Genomic DNA, 20,077 nt, shown 5'->3' with positions numbered 1-20,077 from the left:
TCTCAATATGGCTACGCGCTTTGCCTTGGTGGTTCTTTTTTTCCATGTGCACTTCCATGACCAACATGGTCATGCACTTGGTAATGTGCTTTCCTTTTTAATATGGCTATTTAATTTTCATGATGGGGTATATATGATTGTGTGGTTTTCTTGCCATGCACTTTGAATGTTTGCTCTTGTTGCTCATTTGGATAGTAGGCAATATGATGTTAGTGTGTGGAGTTTCTATTTAATCCATTGGTGCAATATGCTTTTTTCTCACTAATATAATCATGAGCTTTGCAATAAGATGGATGTCATGGCCATGATATATGCTTGGTCAATGTGGCCATGTACTTTGCTCAACATTGTAAGTGTTATTGTTGCTAAATGCAATGACTCTGTTGTTGGGGGCACACAGTTTGTGTTATTCATGTGTACTAAACATCTTTCTTTTAATTTTCTGTTTTGTTATTGTGATTACCTTTCAACAATTGTGGTCTTGCTTTTGTGTCAATGTGAAAAGCTTAGCTGTTGTGAGTAAGTATTATACAAATGTAAATGTCTAATCAATGAATATTTATTTACTAATTATACCTAGAAAAATCATGAGTTCCAAGTTAACTTGATAGAATATCTATAATTCCCTAGTTAGAGGATAGTACTTGCTAGTTATGACTAGTAAAAAGTAAAATTTTCTAATTAGGTTGATATTATTACTAGTTATACAATAACTTGCTAGATAATGTTGCTATAGATAGGGCTTCAATTTTTTAGATACTATCTAGGAAAAGGATGTTACTAGTTAGAAGAAACTAGTGATGGCAAAATTATCTAGTTATAACTAGAAAATTCTACATTCTTCCTAGTTTGGTTAGTAATCTTCCTAGTTATAATGTGAACTTTCTATATAGTAAGTGGTTTAGAGTTTCTTGTGACCTTTGTCCTTACCTTCTCGAAACCATCATTATCAACTTGAATTGAGAAATAGAGAATTGTGATAAACATCATCTTTATCTTATTCTCATTGTACCTTTAATTCCCTATTATATAAAAGTAGGGAATCGCATCCTTATAATTCCTTATGTAGGGATTTTCAAAGGAATGTGGGGCAAGCTCTATATTCCCTATTATAAGATTTAGGGAATGTAGGGACTTTCAAAGGAATGTAGGGAATGCAATTTCCTAGTTATAGATGGGGAATATGTACTTGTTTACATAGGAAATTTTGGAGATTTTCCTATATTTCACCAAATTGCCTATGTGGGGGAACGATTGAAAGTTCCTTGTGCAGAGGTTTCTTGCTTCCACAAGTCGACTATGCAAAGATTGCTAAACACCACAGGTACAACGATAACTTCACAGCTCAGATGCATATATAGTACCCACATGCCTATCGAACGGCGTCTACCTGCGCCCTACTCGAGTCTCGATCCTTGTGCTGCTTGGATCCTCTGCCCTCCTCGTGTTTGTAGCCTCATGTATGCATTTCCATGCTTTTAAATTTTTTTTTCTGGAAGCTTTAAAGATGTATTAAAATATATCAAAAGGTTTATAGTTGTTTAATGGAGTGTTGCTTCAAAACAGGAAAGCTACCTTGACTTGAGAGTACATAATAACAACATTACAAAACATATAGTCCATAATAGGTCTGAACTTAAGCATCAGATGTCGAGATGTTTATCCTAAGATTCGTATCTACATCATCATTATTCAGCCTTCTTCTTGATGTCCAGCAGTATGGCTGCCACATCCACAGTGGAAAATGCTTTCCCTAGTCCCTCCTTCATATTGTCTTCATGTTGCTTGAGAATTATTTCTGCATCTTTCTCAACCTGAAAGCAAAGATCAAATTTAAAACCATAGATAGGATCCAAATCAGTATTTTCAAACGTTTTCTTATTTCTGCTTATCCATATGTTCCACAAGTAATAACTTCAGATCCAATTCCATATTGGGGGAGGGAGTCCATATATTTCCCCCAGTAATAACTCCTTCCAAGTGAGTTTAGTGGGGTGATACTTGATGATAAGGACCTGGATGAAACACCAGATGTTAGAATTTTTAGGGCAGTTAAGGAATATGTGAGGGATTGATTCTACTTGTTGGCCACCCCTTAGGCAAAGTCCATTCCCCAGACCAACTTTGAGAGCTCTCTCATTAGTCCAAAGACTTCTAAGAGTAATGAGCCACATTAGACAAGACATCTTTGGTTGGATTGAGAAAGCCCAAATGTTCCCGAACTTGTAATTCCACTGTACTACTAACCAATTAATATGCCATCTATTATTTAGTTTAAAATAAAGAGGAGCATTGCTTTCTAATAGGTCTGGAAGGGGTAGAAGACGTTTTTCCCCCATAATACAGATTCCCCTGTAATTGAAGTGATGGTTAAGATTAATTATTGCAGACATATTAGGTCCCCACAAGAGTACCCTTTCAGTTATCAATTTCAGTTCTTGTCTTTTTAATTTGAATTTCTGTTTTAGTTGTGTTCCAGTCATCCACCTTTTTAGGGTTGAATCCCAGATCTCCCTCCAACTTCTAATGCCTTTCTTGAAGAGATTGTGGGCTAAGTTAATCTGATTATCTGGAATGGCTTCCTGAAAGAGACTGAACTAGATGGAGTCTTTGGAACTCCAAGATAGGTTGAGGTTGGGATGGGAAGATGGGATTAACAAACTCTTGTACTTGAACCAAGCCTCCCAGAGACCTTTTGCCAAGGGAGAGCAATCTTTAGCTTTCAGTTTGACTGGACAAATAGTTATTGTTAGTGGGTCTAAGCCTTTCCATTTTGGACAACCCTCTACATGAAACTTGCTAGTGGTGGCTGCCTTAAGCAAAGTTATCCAGTCTTCTTCTTCTCTTAAGATGCTTCTTGCAATCCATTTGGTTGCATGTTTTTCAGCTAGAATACTAGGCTTGGGAAGACCAAGACCGCCTGATTTCTTAGGTGTAGTGCAAACAGCCCAAGATACTTTAGGTACTTGAACTTTTTCCCATCCCCACTCCACAAAAAATTTCTCCCTAGTTGCTCTAGTTGCTTCATTCCTGACTTAGATGGTTTCCAACAAGCCAAGAAGTAGATTGTGGTTGGAATTAGTAAGTGTTTCAGGATTGGACATCTTCCTGCCATATTGAGCTGCAAACCCTTCCATTTTTCAAAATTTCCCCTGATTTTTTCCAAAACCCAATCCCACCTTTGTTTCATTGAGATCCCAAAGCCCATGGGTATGCCTAGAAGTCGGAATACTTTACATGTTTCAATCTCCTTACACCGTGCAGCCAGGAGCCAACCAAGACAAGGAATGAATAGTGTTTTAATTCCTGTTTTGTTTGGATTGATAACAGAACCAGAAGCTTGCAAAAGGTTTGCAAGCAGTTTCAAAAAGATACTAATGAAACTGCATCATTATTTACGGTGCTATTTGTATCATCAGCAAACTGGTTGAGTACCATGTCTTTGTTGTTAGGGAGTTTAATCCCTTTAATGTTGCCTTTTTCAATCTCTGCTTGAATGAGCCAACCCAGTGAATCAGCTGCAATGGCAAACAAAGGGGAGCAAGAGGGAAGCCCTGCTTGATGGATCTTCTCAAAGGAAAGGAATCAATCATCTCCCCATTAATGGCAATTCTTGTGGAGGCATTACCAAAAAGAGTACTGACATACTTGATGAACTTTCTACCCAGCTCCATATCCTGGAGGGATTGGAGGATAAAATCCCATTCTAACCCATCATAAGCTTTGTCAAATTCAATCTTGAAGAACACAAAGTCTTGGTTGGATTTTTGGGCACGTTCAATCCCTTCCCACATGGCAATTATTGAGTCTAGGATATATCTCCCTTTAATAAACCCTTTTTGTTCTTTTCTTATCCAATTGTCTAGATGATCAGATAGCCTTCTAGCTATGGCTTTGGCAAAAACCTTAAATGCTGATGTGAGACATATGATGGGTCTCCAATTGGCTAGGAGTTCTTTTTCATCTCTCTTATGGATTAGTTTGACTACTCCTTCATTGATTATGTGGGGTAAGGCTCCAAATTTCAGGGATTCTCTCCATACCATGAGAAGGGGGTGAATAAGAGAATCTTTGAATTCTTTGAAGAATTCATTCGAAAGGCCATCAAGCCCTAGGCTTTTCCCTGATGCTAGAGAGTCAATGGTGTCATTTATCTCAATAGCTGGTAGCTCCCCATCCAGAATCTCTCTAACATTCCCAAATCTAAAACACGCATTCTTTATATGAATCTCCTCTTAGGAGGCCAAAAGGTTAGGATAATTACAAATTTTTTTTAGTTATCCCTCTCTCCTCCAGCCGACTGTCATGCTGGAGGAGAAGGGAATAGCAAGGCCAACTAAGCTCCTTGTTGGAGCTTGCAAGAGGGCAAGGGCATGCATGATGCGGCGTGGGAGAGGGAGGATTCCCTCCCCCTCACCTATATAGTCTCTGCCATGGGAGAAAGGAGGGCATGGTCGTCACGCTATGGCTAAGGAACTGCAGCCGTGAAGGAGAGTGAGGGTGGTCGTACTGAGAGGAGAGAAAGGAGCGGACTTTGTTGTGCAGTCGTGAAGGAGAGTGAGGGTGGTGGTGAGAGGAGAGAAAGGAGCCGACTCTGGTGAAGCTGCCATTGTGAGAGAGAGGGAGTTGACGTCACTGCAGATCGCCGTGCCTGTCATCACGTCACCACGTGCTGTTGTAGTCCGGCCTTGGCCATCATCACGCCATCGTTGAAGTCTTCTTCCACGTGTTTTCTTTGGAAGCTTCTGAGCTTCTAAGGGGGCTGTCATAAGCCCCCTTTCATATTACACCCCCCCCCCCCCCCAGAAATTTTCCTTGTGGGCTTCCACCTAGCCTTGTTCATGTGGGCTTGGTAAAACTCTTTCCCCCCCCCACACAAAAACTCATCTCTAAGATCTTTCACACCCCCTTTTTTCCCCCCTTTCCTTTTCACCAAGAGCAATTTTAAGCCACCCACCCCAGGGATCCAAAAACTCCCCTTTCTCGTGGACCCTCTCCAAGTTTAAAAAAAGCCATTAAGCCTTTCTTTCCCCCCCCCCCCCCCCCTCGTGTTCTTACTCAAGGATCATTCCAAACCTCGGGGTACCTTAGAACCCCTTTCTCTTGGCCTTCACAAGACACCCTCTTTTCCCCCATTTCCTTTTTACCCAAGGGCCTTTGAAGGAGCTCACTTAACCCGGGAGTTAAAGCTTTCCCCCCTTTTTTTTTGGGTTTTCCACAAGCATTCACTAGCCGAAGTCGAAAACCCTTTCTGTGGGGCTTTGTTATTGCCTCTCTAGTGGGCTTAAAAGCCCATTTATTCTGAGACGAAAAGGTCGCATTTGCGATGGCTCCTAAGAAAGCACAAGGTGTAGCCGCGGGAGGATCCTCTCCTAACATCCATGTGGACATTTCACCACAAGCCCAAGTTTTTTTCTTCCTAATTTTTGATATATGTTGTTATAATCCAATCATGCATGGATCATTTTTGGAGATAGGATGCATCTTTTGATTTAAATACTTTTACTAATTTAAAAGAAATAGCTCACGATGGAAGAGTTCGATCATTACTATCTTTCAATAAAACGAACAAAATAAAGTGAGCATAAGATTTCTATGCATTTCTAGCAAGTGGCTTTATGCATTAATTAGATTAATTAATGCCCATCTTTACAAAACGGAATTATGATAGTACACTTCAATTAAGCATGAAAGGAATAAACCGCATATTGCATTATTGAATCTTTTTTTTGAAATGATTCTTAAAGAAAGTTGCAAGAAACCGTACGAAATTGCTAAGGTTGCATGAAGAAGATTTAACTCTAGGCAAGTGGCCTAAAAACTCAAATCAACAAAAGGTTGTGTAAGTTCTACATACGACAAATTCATTCAGAAATGAAAGTAGAAAAAGGCTGCATGTTAAACATAAAATCCTAAAGCCTAGTAGCTTGAATCTTGTTTTCATATTATAGGATGATCAATTGAAATGATGCTATAACTTAACCTATGATTTGATCTTAACCCGAAGAGTTAGGGGTTGTAAATCAACTTACACGTAGGTAGTGAATCATAGCGTAATTATCTCAAGAATAGACAGGTTAAATTGGTTTAAAACTAAACACTTAATACTGTAAGGTAATCGTTTAGGAAGGGTTAACTCAATGCAACATATTCCAAAGAACTAACTAGGATTTAACACGTTGAGACATGACCTAGTCGCTCGTATTGCCAAAGCTGAAACTCCTATATCCTAAAGACTTGCCCACATTCACGAAATGTAGGACAATAGGACATACTTGCAAGAAACGATCTAGGGTTTTTACCCTAAGGATCTCTCGCTAAAAAGATGAAACTCGGAACCCTAGGACCGACAATATTGGCCTAATGCAATCAGAAACAAATTGTTATATCTAATCATGATAGCGTGATTAGAAGACACCGTTGATGGGTAGAATAGTCCCATACTTGATGCGACACTTGTGCAACAAGTTATAGAGTCGCATGATCTTGTGATTTGATCACAAGGGAATGGCCATTTCCTCGGAATGCAATTGGTAGATTCTTACGCAAGTTATCTTGCATGAGGATGAATAATCAACCTGATATAGTACCTTTCTTGGGTAAAGTGACCAACATACGGGGATTAGATATTTGCTTGGAAGCAAAAGACCAATCAATAAATTGGAATAATATATGAACTTAAGGTATTGAATAAGTCAAGTTAATAGGATACGGACTTAGCCCAGGATATAGGGTTAACAAATAAAACCCTTGGGGATCTTGCCAAGTCACAATTGATCCTGGATCAAGTGGTTGATGAATTCGGAGGGAAGGATTCACTCCTTAGCAGTTGGCCAAAAATAACGACCAATGGAAATGATTGTACTTGTAACAGTTTTAAGAGCACTATTTCTCTTTGTTTTCTCAAAGAATTAAGGGATGAAAAGATATCTAATGCTTTAGGTTGAAGGCCTGAAGGGAGAGGTAGCTTGAGCTACCCCGGATTGCTTGCCTGACCCTAACCAAGGGGGTTGTAAACCGTGCCGGTGGGAAGGTGGACCAAACCCACCGCGAGAGGTCTTTCCATTGAGCACTACTTGGAGCAAGAGGATGCTTGGGTGCCAGAGGGGGCTCTGGCCGTAAATCCCTCGCCTTCCGAGCCCTGCACAAGAGGCCAACGTAACTCGGGATTGGATCTGGAGGCCCACATACTAGTCTATGGGTGGAATCTTGGATTAGTGATCCCTGTGGATTGCTGGATAGCCTTCAGGCAGATTATGGATAAGCCTACGGGCTCGACTTTATGTATTTCAAAGATAAATATGATAACCTGTTGAAAAGGAACTTGTTTGATATTTCTTTTCTATGTCAAGTGCTTTTCTATGTCCAACTAAATGTGGTAGGTAATTAGATAACTAAAAAAACCTGAGGAAAGTGCGATGGATGTGGCCATGGGTCTCGTCCTACGGATGGGTGGTCCTGGTTAGCCGAGAACTTTTCTCAATCATGATGGACAACAAGAAGATCGTTCAAAGAATACGAACAACAAGAGTGTTGACCTAGAGTCTAAGTTATAGATGATCTCGATTTACACTATTTTAGGGGAACGGAATGGGACTATGCCTTATGGTAGAGAGGTTGAGCTTTGCATCCCTCTCGTTTCCCATTCTCTTTGAACCAAGTGCGGCATGAATCCGCTTCGGACTTGGAGTTTTTGCATAAAGTAGTTCGCTTGGGTTTGACGCTAGTTGCTGTTAGGAAATGACCAATAGGGGAAAACCTAATTCGGGTCAATCCTAAGTGGGGACGGTCGGAATACTTTCGCTATGTGGTAGACGCAAAAAGTCCTAGATTGCAAACCGCGTAACATTCCATGGGAGTGCCGGGTGGAGCTTTCTAGACATCCTTTCCGATGGACTACTAAGACGTGTCCTGAAGATAACAGGTGGACACGTTATAGTTGGTATTAGAGCGAACCAACAACGGATTTATTTTTATGAAATATTAATAAGATGAAGTGATGCAAATGTTGCTGTTCCAAACATTTCCTTACTTTCAATGCTGTCTTGCAGAATTATGAAGCATGGAACAGATTCTTAGTGTTCCGTGTCATGTTTATGATTGTGATGCATTCCTCGAATTATCAGCAAAGGGTTGGGATGATGAATATCCTAGAGCGTATTTATAATCCATCTCCTTTGTACATGGAAGAAGATGGACGGGTGCCTCAAGAATCTACTATATAGCTGCCCACCGGTTTGCATACCTTCAATCCAACCTAAAGAGGATCAAGTGGTTGGAAGACCTAAAATTCGTGAAGCTATTCATTTTTGTGGAGGCTCACATAAACTCAACTTTACATATTTGAGGTCGAAGGTTTGAGCTGAACTTATATGTATATGAGGAAGTGACCCATGTAATTCCTGCCGGACAGGATCAAAGTGTTGGGGCACCATGAGAAGAATGGGTTCCAAAGGAAAGGATACCCTGATCTTCCAATGACTTACCGATTCCTGAAGATCCATGACCCAAAACCATATTATTATCCTGTTCCTCTGTATAAATGTAATAAAACATTATTCTCCTTAAACTAAATGTAAACAGTTGGCTTATCATCACAAGAAATATTGTATTCCGAAAGGGCTATGCCTTTATAAATACAATAAGACTTCTTTTTATCAAAGTTTGTTTGTGCATGAGAATTGATAAGAAGTTGTGGTTAGATTGCTTGGTTGATAGCTAAAATGGAGATGAAATATAAATCGTAACCATTAACGAGTAATATCGTTAAGAAACCTTTATCCAGGAATAACCCCAGGTACAGATTCCCAGTTCGCCTCCTACATCAAGTATTGCTGTAATCCAGGAGAAGAAATTTCTTCTCAAGCAGATTAAGCCACCCGAATTTGACGATAGAGGCAGGTCCATTCAAGCAAATGCTGAAATTTGGATATCCATGGAGGATTACTTTGAAGCAACCGGTACTGCACCCACCAACTAGGCTATGCTCGCTAAGCTGAAGCTCACCGACGAAGCTAGGCTTTGGTGGAAGCAATGGTGCAGAGATCAAGGGATCGCAAAAGGATCCGTTACTTGGGAGAAGCTGAAGAAAGTCGTGCAGGGAAGATACTTACCACCTACGTATGGCACGCAGAAAATGAATGAGTTCTACGAGCTAAAATAGCTGGGACTCACTCTTGATGCATACTATTCTAAATTCATCTCACTTCTTAAGTATGTGCCACAGATGGACATGACACAACAGGTGTCAAAATTTTGTGCTGGTTTAAATCCACGAGTGAATACCCGTCTCGAATCTATGCGGCCATCAAATCTTCAGGACGCACTCATTCGAGCTACACCTATAATTCAGGAGGTGTAGGCTAGACCAAGAGGTAACAGAACTTGGTCTTATAATGATCCCAACAAAAAAGCATTCTGGCCTCACATGAAGAGAGTTCAAGGTCATAATCAGGGACAAAGAAAGAAAGCAAGAACTAACAATGTCAACAACTTTGTTCCTACTCAAAGCAATGGCTGAAACCTCCGCTGTTTCCATTGCAACGAGCCTAGTAATTTCAAGAGGCAATGTCCCAAGCTTGGAGGAGGACATCACCAAGCACCTTTCCAAGGAACAGGCTGTGGTCAGGGAGTCGCTACTGAGGCAGAGGAAGAACCGCCTATGTTGCCAATAGGTAAATGTGCGAAGAAGAAGAAGATCCGATGTTGGAAGCAAAGTTTGAAAGGGCGATAGTCCATGCCGCTCTTCACAAGAAAGGGCCGAATCACGAGTTCTTTGTGATTCATACACCGTCGGACTATCAAGATAAAGGTTTCAAGACCTTGATTGATTGTGGCTGTACACATTCCTTTATCTCACGAGTTTGTGCAAAAAGATTAGGAATAGCCACAGTAGAAGCACCTATTTTGCTTGTGGAATTGGCAAATGGTCTTGAGGTTACTTGTACGAGGCAAACTGCTAAGGTGGAATTCCTTCTGGGTGGAAAGACGACCTCAATCAAATTCAGAGTCATGAATCTAGGTATCCATGAAAGTCTACTGGGAATGGATTGGCTTAAGCCTAATGACGCCCGCATTCATTGTGGAAAGGGCAAAATTTCCTTTCAAAACTCTGAAGGGGAATTGGTCACAACTCAAGGTGAGGCTGGAAATCCAAAAATCCAATTGGCCAAAGCATCTCGAATTATAAAGGGAGTCAGAAAAGGACTACCTGTCTACTTGATTAAGCTCAACAAGTTAGATCAGAAGCAGAAGTCTAGTGAAGGATCTTCATGGCTAAAGGAATACACAGATGTATTTTTTGAAGAGTTGACAGAACTCCCGCCTCAAAGGGAAGTGGATCATGAGATCAAGCTAGTACCGGGAGCTGCATCAATTGCAAAGAGACCTTATAGAATGTCCATACCAGAAGCAATTGAGCTGAAGGAACAACTCAAGCAACTGCTAGATTAGGGCTACATCCGTCCTAGCAGTTCACCATGGGGAGCTCCAATACTGTTCCAGAAAAAGAAAGATGGAACGCTTTGACTGTATATTGATTACAGAGGGTTGAATCAATCAACTGTCAAAAACAAATACCCTATTCCTAGAATAGATAAGCTTCTTGATCGTCTTCAGGGTGCAAAGATCTTCTCCAAGATTGATCTCAGGTCTGGTTACTATCAGATAAGAATCAAGAACAAAGATATCCCAAAGATGGCCTTCAATACAAGATATAGGCACTTTGAGTTTCTAGTTATGTCATTCGGGCTTACGAATGTGCCTGCCACCCTTTAATAGGTTAATGCAGGATATCTTTAGGCCATATCTTGATGACTTACTGCTCGTCTTCTTCGATGACACTTTAGTCTATTCCAAACAGGAGGAAGATCATGAGTCCCAACGTCGGATTGTCCTTGAGACAATGAGGTCACATGGGCTGTACGCTAAGATGAAGAAATGTGCATTCTTCAAGTGTTAAATTGAATATCTGGGATTCATCATATCAATGGAAGGAATCTCAGTAGACAGATGTGCTAGAATGGCCAATACCAACAACTATCAAAGAAATACGCAGCTTTCTTGGATTGACAGGATGGTATAGGGTCTTCATTAAAAACTATGCTTTGATTGCAGCACCTTTGATGGACTTACTGAAGAAACAAACTTCCATTGCATGGTCAACTCCCAAACAAACTAGCTTCGACAGATTGAAGCAAATTTTGGTATCAGCACCTATCCTAAAGCTTCCAGACCTCAGTAGGGAGTTTGAGGTAGTAACTGATGCTAGCACACTTGTCTTAGGATGTGTGCTCATGCACGAAGGTCATCCTGTAGCATACTCTTCAAGAAAACTGAAGAGTCATGAGAAGAATTATGCTACCCATGATTTGGAAATGTTAGCTGTCATCCATTCTCTAAAGCTTTGGAGACACTACCTATTGGGTAACAAGTTTACTCTAGTGTGATTGATCATAAGAGTCTCAAGTGGATCTTTACCCAGAACGAGCTAAACATGAGGTAACATCGGTGGATTGAAGTGCTGGAGGAGTATGACTTTGAAATCAAGTACCGACCTAGAAAGGAGAATGTAGTTGCCGAGGCACTCAGTTGCAAGGCATTCCTTAATTCTCTAATCTTGCAAAACACATCAACAACTAGATCTCTAGCCACAAAGGTATCCATGCCAAACAACCCAATACTTGAGTTAGCTAGAGAGGAAGCATGCCATGATCTAGTCTATCAAAAGATGCTAAGGGAGATCTCTATCAAAGACCAGGACCAAAAGCTACAGGCTAAGTATCATGAATTCTCTATCAATAGTGGACTTGTCTACTATAGAAGGAGGCTGTGTATACCGGCAAGGAAGTCACTTAAGCAGAAGATATTGTGGGAAGATCATGATTCCCCTTTCTCAAGACATCCTGGCTATGCTAAGACCCTCAATGCAGTTAGAAAGAGCTACTATTGGGAGAGGCTTAAAGGTGATGTTCTCAAATATGTCACTGAGTATTTGTCTTGTCAATGTATCAAAGCCAAACATGTCAAGATGCCAGGGAAGTTACAACCACTTGACATTCCCCAAATGAAATGGAAATTCATCAGTATGGACTTTGTTGTTGGCCTACCCCAAGTTTAGGGGGGATATAACTCCATCATGGTTGTGGTTGACATGCTTACTAAGGTTGCACACCTTATTCCAGTGAAGACACACTATAAATTCTCAGACATTGCAAGGTTGTTTATCAAGGAGATATTCAAGCTACATTGGCTACCCAGAAGAATCATTAGTGATCATGATTCTCTCTTCACATCACACTGCTGGAGAGCTATCTTTGAAGCCATTGGGACTCAACTCTGTTTTAGCACAGCTTACCATCCCCAAGCTAATGGTCAAATAGAGTGAGTCAATCAAGTTATCGAGGATATGCTTAGGGCACACTACTGTCGTGAGCCAAAAAGGTGGATTCAATACTTGCCTTTGGTTGAATTTGCCTACAATGCTTCTTACCAACAAAGCATTTAGATGACCCCTTTCCAAGCATTGTATGGTCATGACTGTCGAAGTCCCCTAAACTTCTCAAATCATACCTTAAGGGTTGAAGCTTCAAGGCAGATGTTGGAAGAGATGGATGACCAAATAAAGTAAATAAGATAGGATATCCAAGCTGCCAAGGATAGACAGAAGGCATATGCGGATTTGAAGCGTCAAGATAGAACCTTTGAGGAAGGAGACATGGTCTTCATTCGCGTACGCCCAAAGAAGAGTTCTCTATCCTTAGGAGATTGCAAAAAGCTAAGTCCAAGGTATTGTGGACCATACAAGATCCTTAAGTTCCTAGGACCTAATGCTTATAGAGTGCAACTCCCTGAGAACCTAAAGGTTCATAATGTATTCCATATCAGCCTATTGAAGAAGTATGTACCTAATCCTAACCTAATGCCTAGTCAAGGAGTCCTTGAACTAAGGCTTAACAGGATCTTAGATGTTAAGGAGAGACAACTAGGATCCGGAACCTTGAGAGAATGCCTCGTCTAGTAGAAAGATTATCCTGAAGAGGATGCCACTTGGATAGATGAAAGCACTCTCAATCATCAATATCCCCAGTTTATCTCGAGATGAGGACATCTCCATTTCTCCAAGGGGGAGAGAGTGTTAACATTCCCGAATCTAAAACACTCATTCTTTATATGTATCTTCTTTTAGGAGGCCAAAAGGTTAGGATAATGACAAATTTTCTTTTAGTTATCCCTCTCTCCTCCAACCGATTGTTAGGCTAGAGGAGAAGGGAATAGCAAGGCCAACTAAGCTCCTTGCTGGAGCTCGCAAGAGGGCAAGGGCATGCACGATGCCATGTGGGAGAGGGAGGATTCCCTCCCCCTCACCTATATAGCCTCTGCCAGGGGAGAAAGGAGGGCATGGTTGTCATGCTACGGCCGAGGAACTGTAGCCGTGAAGGAGAGTGAGGGTGGTCGTGAGAGGAGAGAAAGGAGCTGACTCTGCTATGCAGCCATGAAGCAGAGTGAGGGTAGTCATGAGAGGAGAGAAAGGAACCAACTCTGCTGAAGCTGCTATTGTGAGAGAGAGGGAGTTGATGTCGCTACAGATCACCCTGCCCGCCATCACGTCGCCACCTACCATTGCAGTCCATCCCTGGCTGTCATCACCCCGCCATTGAAGTCTTCTTCCACGTGTTTTCTTTGGAAGCTTCTGAGCTTCTAAGGGGGCTGTCATAAGCCCCCTTTCATATTACACCCCCCCAATAAATTTTCCTTGTGGGCCTCCACCTAGCCTTGTTCATGTGGGCTCGGTAAAACCCTTTCCCCCCCCCCATAGGATCCAAAAACCCCCCTTTTCGGTGGACCCTCTCCAAGTTAAAAAAAGGCCATGAAGCCTTTATCCCCCCCCCCCTTGTGTTCTCACTCAAGGATCATTTCAAACCTTGGGGTACCTTAGAACCCCTTTCTCTTGGCCTTCACAAGACACCCTCTTTTCCCCCGTTTCCTTTTTACCCAAGAGCCTTTGAAGAGCTCACTTAACCTGAGAATTAAGGCTTTTCCCCCTTTTTTTTGGGTTCTCCACAAGCATTCACTAGCTCAAGTCGAAAACCCTTTCCGTGGGGCTTTTTTATTACCTCTCTAGTGGGTTTAAAAGCCCATTTATTCCAATATGAAAAGGCCGCATTTGTGGTGGCTCCTAAGAAAGCACAAGGCGCAACTGCAGGAGGATCCTCTCCTAACATCCATGTGGACATTTCACCACAAGCCCAGGTTTTTTTCTTCCTAATTTTTGATTTACGTCGTTATAATCCAATCGTGCATGGATCATTTTTGGAGATAGGATACATCTTTCGATTTAAATACTTTGACTAATTTAAAAGAAATAGCTCACGATGGAAGAGTTTGGTCATTAGTATCTTTCAATAAAACGAGCAAAATAAGGTGAGCATAAGATTTCTATGCATTTCGAGCAAGTGGCTTTATGCATTAATTAGATTAATTAATGCTCATATTTACAAAACGGAATTATGATAGTACACTTCGATTAAGAATAAAAGGAATAAACCACATATTGCATTATTGAACATCTTTTTTTCTAAATGATTCTTAAACAAAGTTGCTAGCAACCGTAGGAAATTGCTAGGGCTGCATGAAGAAGGTTTAACTCTAGGCAAGTGGCCTAAAACCTCAAATCAACGAAAGGTTGTGTAAGTTCTGCATACGACAAATTCATTCGAAAATGAAAGTAGAAAAAGGCTGCATGTTAAACATAAAATCCTAAAGCCTAGTAGCATGAATCTTGTTTGCATATTATAAGATGATCAACTGAAATGATGCTATAACTTTACCTATGATTTGATCTTAACCCGAAAAGTTAGGGTTTGTAAATCAACTTATACGTAGGTAATGAATCATGTGGTTACATAAATGATAGAGTAATTATCTCAAGAATAGACAGGTTAAATTGGTTTAAAACTAAACACCTAAAACCGTGAGATACTCGCTTAGGAAGGGTTAATTCAATGCAACATATTCCAACGAACTAACTAGGATTTAACACGTTGAGATGTGACCTATTCGCTTGTATTGCCAAAGCTGAAACTCCTATACCCTAAAGACTTGCCCACATTCACGGAATGTAGGGACAGTAGGACATACGTGCGAGAAAATATCTACGGGTTTTACCCTAAAAATCTCTCGCTAAAAAGATGGAACTCGGAACCCTAGGATCGACAATGTCGGCCTAATGCAATGAGGAATAGATTGTTATATCTAATCATGATACCGTGATTAGAAGACACTGTTGATGGGTAGAATAGTCCCATGGTTGATGCGACACTTGTGCAACAAGTTGCAGAGTCGCATGATCTTGTGATTTGATCACAAGGGAATGGCCAATTCCTCGGAATGAGATTAGCAGATTCTTATGCAAGTTATCTAGCACGAGGATGAATAATCATCCTGATATAGTACCTTTCTTGGGTAAAGTGACCAAGATACGGGGATTAGATATTTTCTTGGAAGCAAAAGATCAATCAATAAATTGGAATAATATATGAACTTAAGGTATTGACTAAGTCGGGTTAATAGGGTATGACCTTAACCCAGGATATAGGGTTAACAAAAAAACCCTTGGGGATCTTGTCAAGTTGCAATTGATCCCGGATCGAGTGCTGGATGCATTCGTAAGAAAGGACTCACTCCTTAGGAGTTGGCCAAAAATAAGGACCAATGGAAATGATTGTGCTTGTAACAGTTTTAAGAGCACTGTTTTTCTTTGTTTGCTCAAATAATTAAGGGATGAAAATATATCTAATGCTTCAGGTTGAAGGCCTGAAGGGAGAGGCAGCTTCAGTTATGCCCGACTACCTTCCTAACCTTAACCAAGGGGGTTGTTAACCGCGCCGGCGGGAAGGTGGACCGAACCCACCGTTAGAGGTCTCTCCGTTGAGCGCTACTTGGAGCAGGAGGACGCTTGGGTGCCAGAGCAGGCTTTGGCCGTAAATCCCTCACCTTCCGGGCCTTGCACAAGAGGCCAACGTAACTTGGGATTGGATCTTGAGGCCCGCATACTAGTCTACGGGTGAAATCTTGGATTAGTAATCCCTGTGGATTGTTGGATAGCCTTCGGGCGGATTATGGATAAGCCTACGGGCTGGACTTTATGTATTTCAAAGATAAATATGATAACCTGTTGAAAAGGAACTTGTTTAACATTGCTTTTCTATGTCAAGTGCTATGATTACATGAAGGAACTAGTGCCTAACGGGCTAATTAAGGAAGCTGATTGATACATGTCCAACTAAATGTGGTAGGTAATTAGATAACTAAAATAACCTCAGGAAAGTGCAATGGATGTGGCCATGGATCCGTCCTACGGATGGGTGGTCCCGGTTGGCCGGGTACTTTTCTCAATCATGATGGACAGCAAGAAGATCATTCAAAGAATATGAATAGCAAGAGCGTATACCTAGAGTCTAAGTTATAGATGATCCCGATCTACGCTATTTTAAGGGAATGGAATGGGACTATGCCTTATGGCAGAGAGGTTGAGCTTCTCATCCCTCTCGTTTCCCATTCTCTTTGAACCAAGTGCGGCATGAATCCGCTTCGGATCTGACGTTTCTGCATAAAGGAGTTCACTCGGGTTTGACGCTAGTTCCCGTTAGGAAATGACCAATAGGGAAAAACCTAATTCAGGTTGGTCCTAAGTGGGAACGGCCAGAATACTTTCACTACGTGGCAGACATAGAAAGTCCTAGATTGCAAACCCCATAACATTCCATGGGAGTGCCGGGCGGAGCTTTGTAGACATCCTTTTTGATGGACTGCTAAGACGTGTCTTGAAGATAAGAGGTAGACACGTTACAATCTCAGCCAAGCTTGGAGGGACAATCTTCTTCCTAACCATTGCTATCTTAGCCTTGGCATGTGTCTCTTCTTGTTAACTCTTTCTAGAGGAGCTAAACATTTTAGAGAAAAATTATTTAGCTATAAGGAGATTCTCTCCATTGTTTTGGGCATGTGTGCCATCTTCCCTTCTCAACAATGGGATGGAGTCTCTATCATTTTTCTTTTTAAGGACTTGGAACATGTCTCTAGTGGGTTTGTCTGCTTTGCCAACCCACCATTGCCTAGTGAAGAGTTGTATGTCCATAGCTTCTTTTTCTTCAGCAGATCTAAGTTCTTGTTTGATTTTGACTAGGTCAGGCTGTAATTGGGTCTCCCCAGCCTCTATCCTGATTTCCAAAGATCTACACACTGATTATTGTCTAGCTCTATGATCCCTAGTCTACTGTACTTTTTTATTTTTAACTTCCCTAAAAAATTGTTGAGTGTCTTTAATGGCTTTAGCCCATGAATGAGCTGGGGAGACTGTTTGCTAGAAGGCCATTGTCCAGATTCCTTTGATAGTATCCCTAACTTTTTTTTTGGAAATAGTCTGGGGTCAATATGAAACCAACTAGCTTTTATTATTTGGGATGAGTTAGAGAGGACTAGTTGAATAGGCTTATGGTCAGACATGACCAAGTTATTAAGAGCTTTAACTCTGAGATTAACAAAAGAGGCCAACAGACCTACAGATATGTAAAATCTATCAAGTCTAGCCTTTCGGAGATAAACTTTACTTTGATTGTTACTCCATGTGAATCCTAGTTGCTCACTGACATCAGTTAGCCCATTATAGGCTTTAGTTACCAGCCACTTACTCTTTTTAGTTCCTGCAATACATGTTCATTTTTCCAAATATCTGTCTTTTGTTGATTCAACCATATTGAAGTCCCCTACAATGATAATGGGGCAATTGATGACCTATAATGAATCCCACAGCCTGCCTCTTTCAGCAGAAATATTAGGGGCATATACTGAGACAATAGCAAATTCATCCTGATTTTTAAAAAGGACTGCAATGTAATTATTCTTTGAATCAATCATAACCTTACTTATTTGATCCTTAATTTTCATGGAGACACCTAAGCATGTCCCTACCCTCCTATTGGTGTGGTTTGTCATATACCATTCATACTCCTTAGACACTGTCTACAGGTTTTTGAGTAGAGGAGGACTTATCACTTTTATTTCCTATAGGCAAATAACATCAGGGTAAATGGCACTAACTTTAAGCCATTCCCTGAATGTAGTTGCCATTTTTGGGGTCAATCAACCCCTTGATGTTATAGGACATAATTTTAAGTTTATTCATTTAACAAAACTATGTTTTTTTTTGTTTCCCTTTCTTCTGAGGACCCTTTGTTTGACCAAATGGGTTACTAGCACTTTGTCCTACACTTGAGTATCTCCTTTTGGCATTTTGTAGACTCCCTCCCTCTTTGGTTGGACTCTCAGCAGGGATAAGACTGAGAGGAAGTTCTCCTCCCATTGGAAGTTCCTCTTCCTCTGCCTGAGTAAAGTCTACATCTTCATTTTGTTCATTGAGGTCAATGTTAAGTTTTCTGTATGTTTATAGTATTCCCTGGCCGACTAGTGGAGGCTCATATGGTAGGTCGGCCGACCTAACGACCTTCGCGGGCTTTAAAAGCTAAACCCCTTCACAGCCATCCATCACTCATCTTTCACCCAGTCAGAGTTGTTGTTCCAGCTAGCCTTAAGCTCTTCACCTATCTTCTGTCTAGATCGCCATCTAAGCTTCACACAGTGGAAGCGCACGGGTGGACAGAGCTATCTTTGTATCAGTTGTTTGGAGTTAAAGAATTTACTGATTCTCCTCTTATCTGTTGTGTACTCTCTATCTCTTTCTCAGATTCTGTTCGCTGCACCGTGTAATATTTTACATGGTATCAGAGCCTAGGGGGCTCTAGAGATCGGAGAGTGTGCAAGAGGCAAAGGCTTCAATAGCAAAGAGAAACTATGTCCACTTCCGGAAGTGGTTCTAGTATATCAGGAAGCGGTGCAGGAGGTGGTGTTGCTGTACCGGCTATTCAAACAGTGAGGATTCATCCACCAACCTTCAGTGAAGGCAAGTTAGATGGTACAAAATACACCTTGTGGAAGTTCAAAATTACAACTATCCTTGATTCTTATGAGCTTTTGGAGACTGTGCTGGGGACTGACGCAGAACCACAGCCTACCCCAACCCATCAAATCCTAGTGTGATGATTTCTCCGAATGCAGATCTTCTACGAGCTTGGAAACGAAGGAATGCAGATGCATTGTGTGCCTTAGTTACAAGCTGTTCTGACAGTGTTTTAACTTTGATTCAGCATACAATGAAAGCGTCAGAGGCTTGGAATGTACTAAGGAGTTAGTATGAAACACGAAACCAAATGAGGATTCAAAACTTGGAGAATCAACTAGTAGTGGAGAAGTTTGCTAAAGGAGAGACGGTTGAAGCATTCATCACTCGGATTAAGAATCTGCGTGACCAGATGGCTGGTGCTAGGATACAAAAGACGAGCGAAGAGCTAGCTCGGAGGTGTCTTCGAATTTGTCCACAAAAGTTTGATGGACTAGTAAGTGCCCTTAATACTCAGGTGAGACCTCAAGCTTTGACTTTTGAGGAGTTTTGTGCATTATTAATGGAGGAGGAGTTGAGCCTAAAAGCCCGAGAAGGAAGCAACAATGGAGATGCTGCATTCTCTGCCAATGCAAAAGGCAAAGGTGCTTCCTCCACCAAAAATGATGGTGACAAAAAGAAGAAGGGCGGCAAGAAGAAGTTTCAAGAAGAGTGCTTCTACTGCAAGAAGAAAGGACATGCAATTGTAGATTGTCGTGTCAAGAAGGCAGATGAAAAGAATGGTACCCTTAAAAGTAAAGGGAAAGAGACAGCCAATACGGCTGAAGCAGAGTTGGAATTATTCATGGCAACCATTGAGGAAGTGTGCTCCTCGGCGCAAGAAGAATCTACCACCCACTGACTCATGGGTGTATGATAGTGGGGCCTCCCGTCACATGACCAACAAGAAAGGTCTATACAGTTCTATGCAGCCTCTACAAGAATCCATCACTGTGACGGTTGGAAATGATGCTAAATGCCCTGCTGCGAGCACAGGTACTATTTCTTTTGTTGCTGCAAATGATGAAGTCAAAAAGCTTTTTCAAATGTGTTGTATGTTCTCGAAATCAAGAGAAATCTCTT

This window comes from Lygodium microphyllum, chromosome 20 (assembly GCF_053477565.2).
Source record: "Lygodium microphyllum isolate KBCC chromosome 20, Lygodium_microphyllum_v1.1.10, whole genome shotgun sequence".
NCBI classification, from domain to species: domain Eukaryota; kingdom Viridiplantae; phylum Streptophyta; class Polypodiopsida; order Schizaeales; family Lygodiaceae; genus Lygodium; species Lygodium microphyllum.
The sequence above is the reverse complement of the archived record's forward strand: the minus strand, read 5'-3'. Positions refer to the sequence as shown.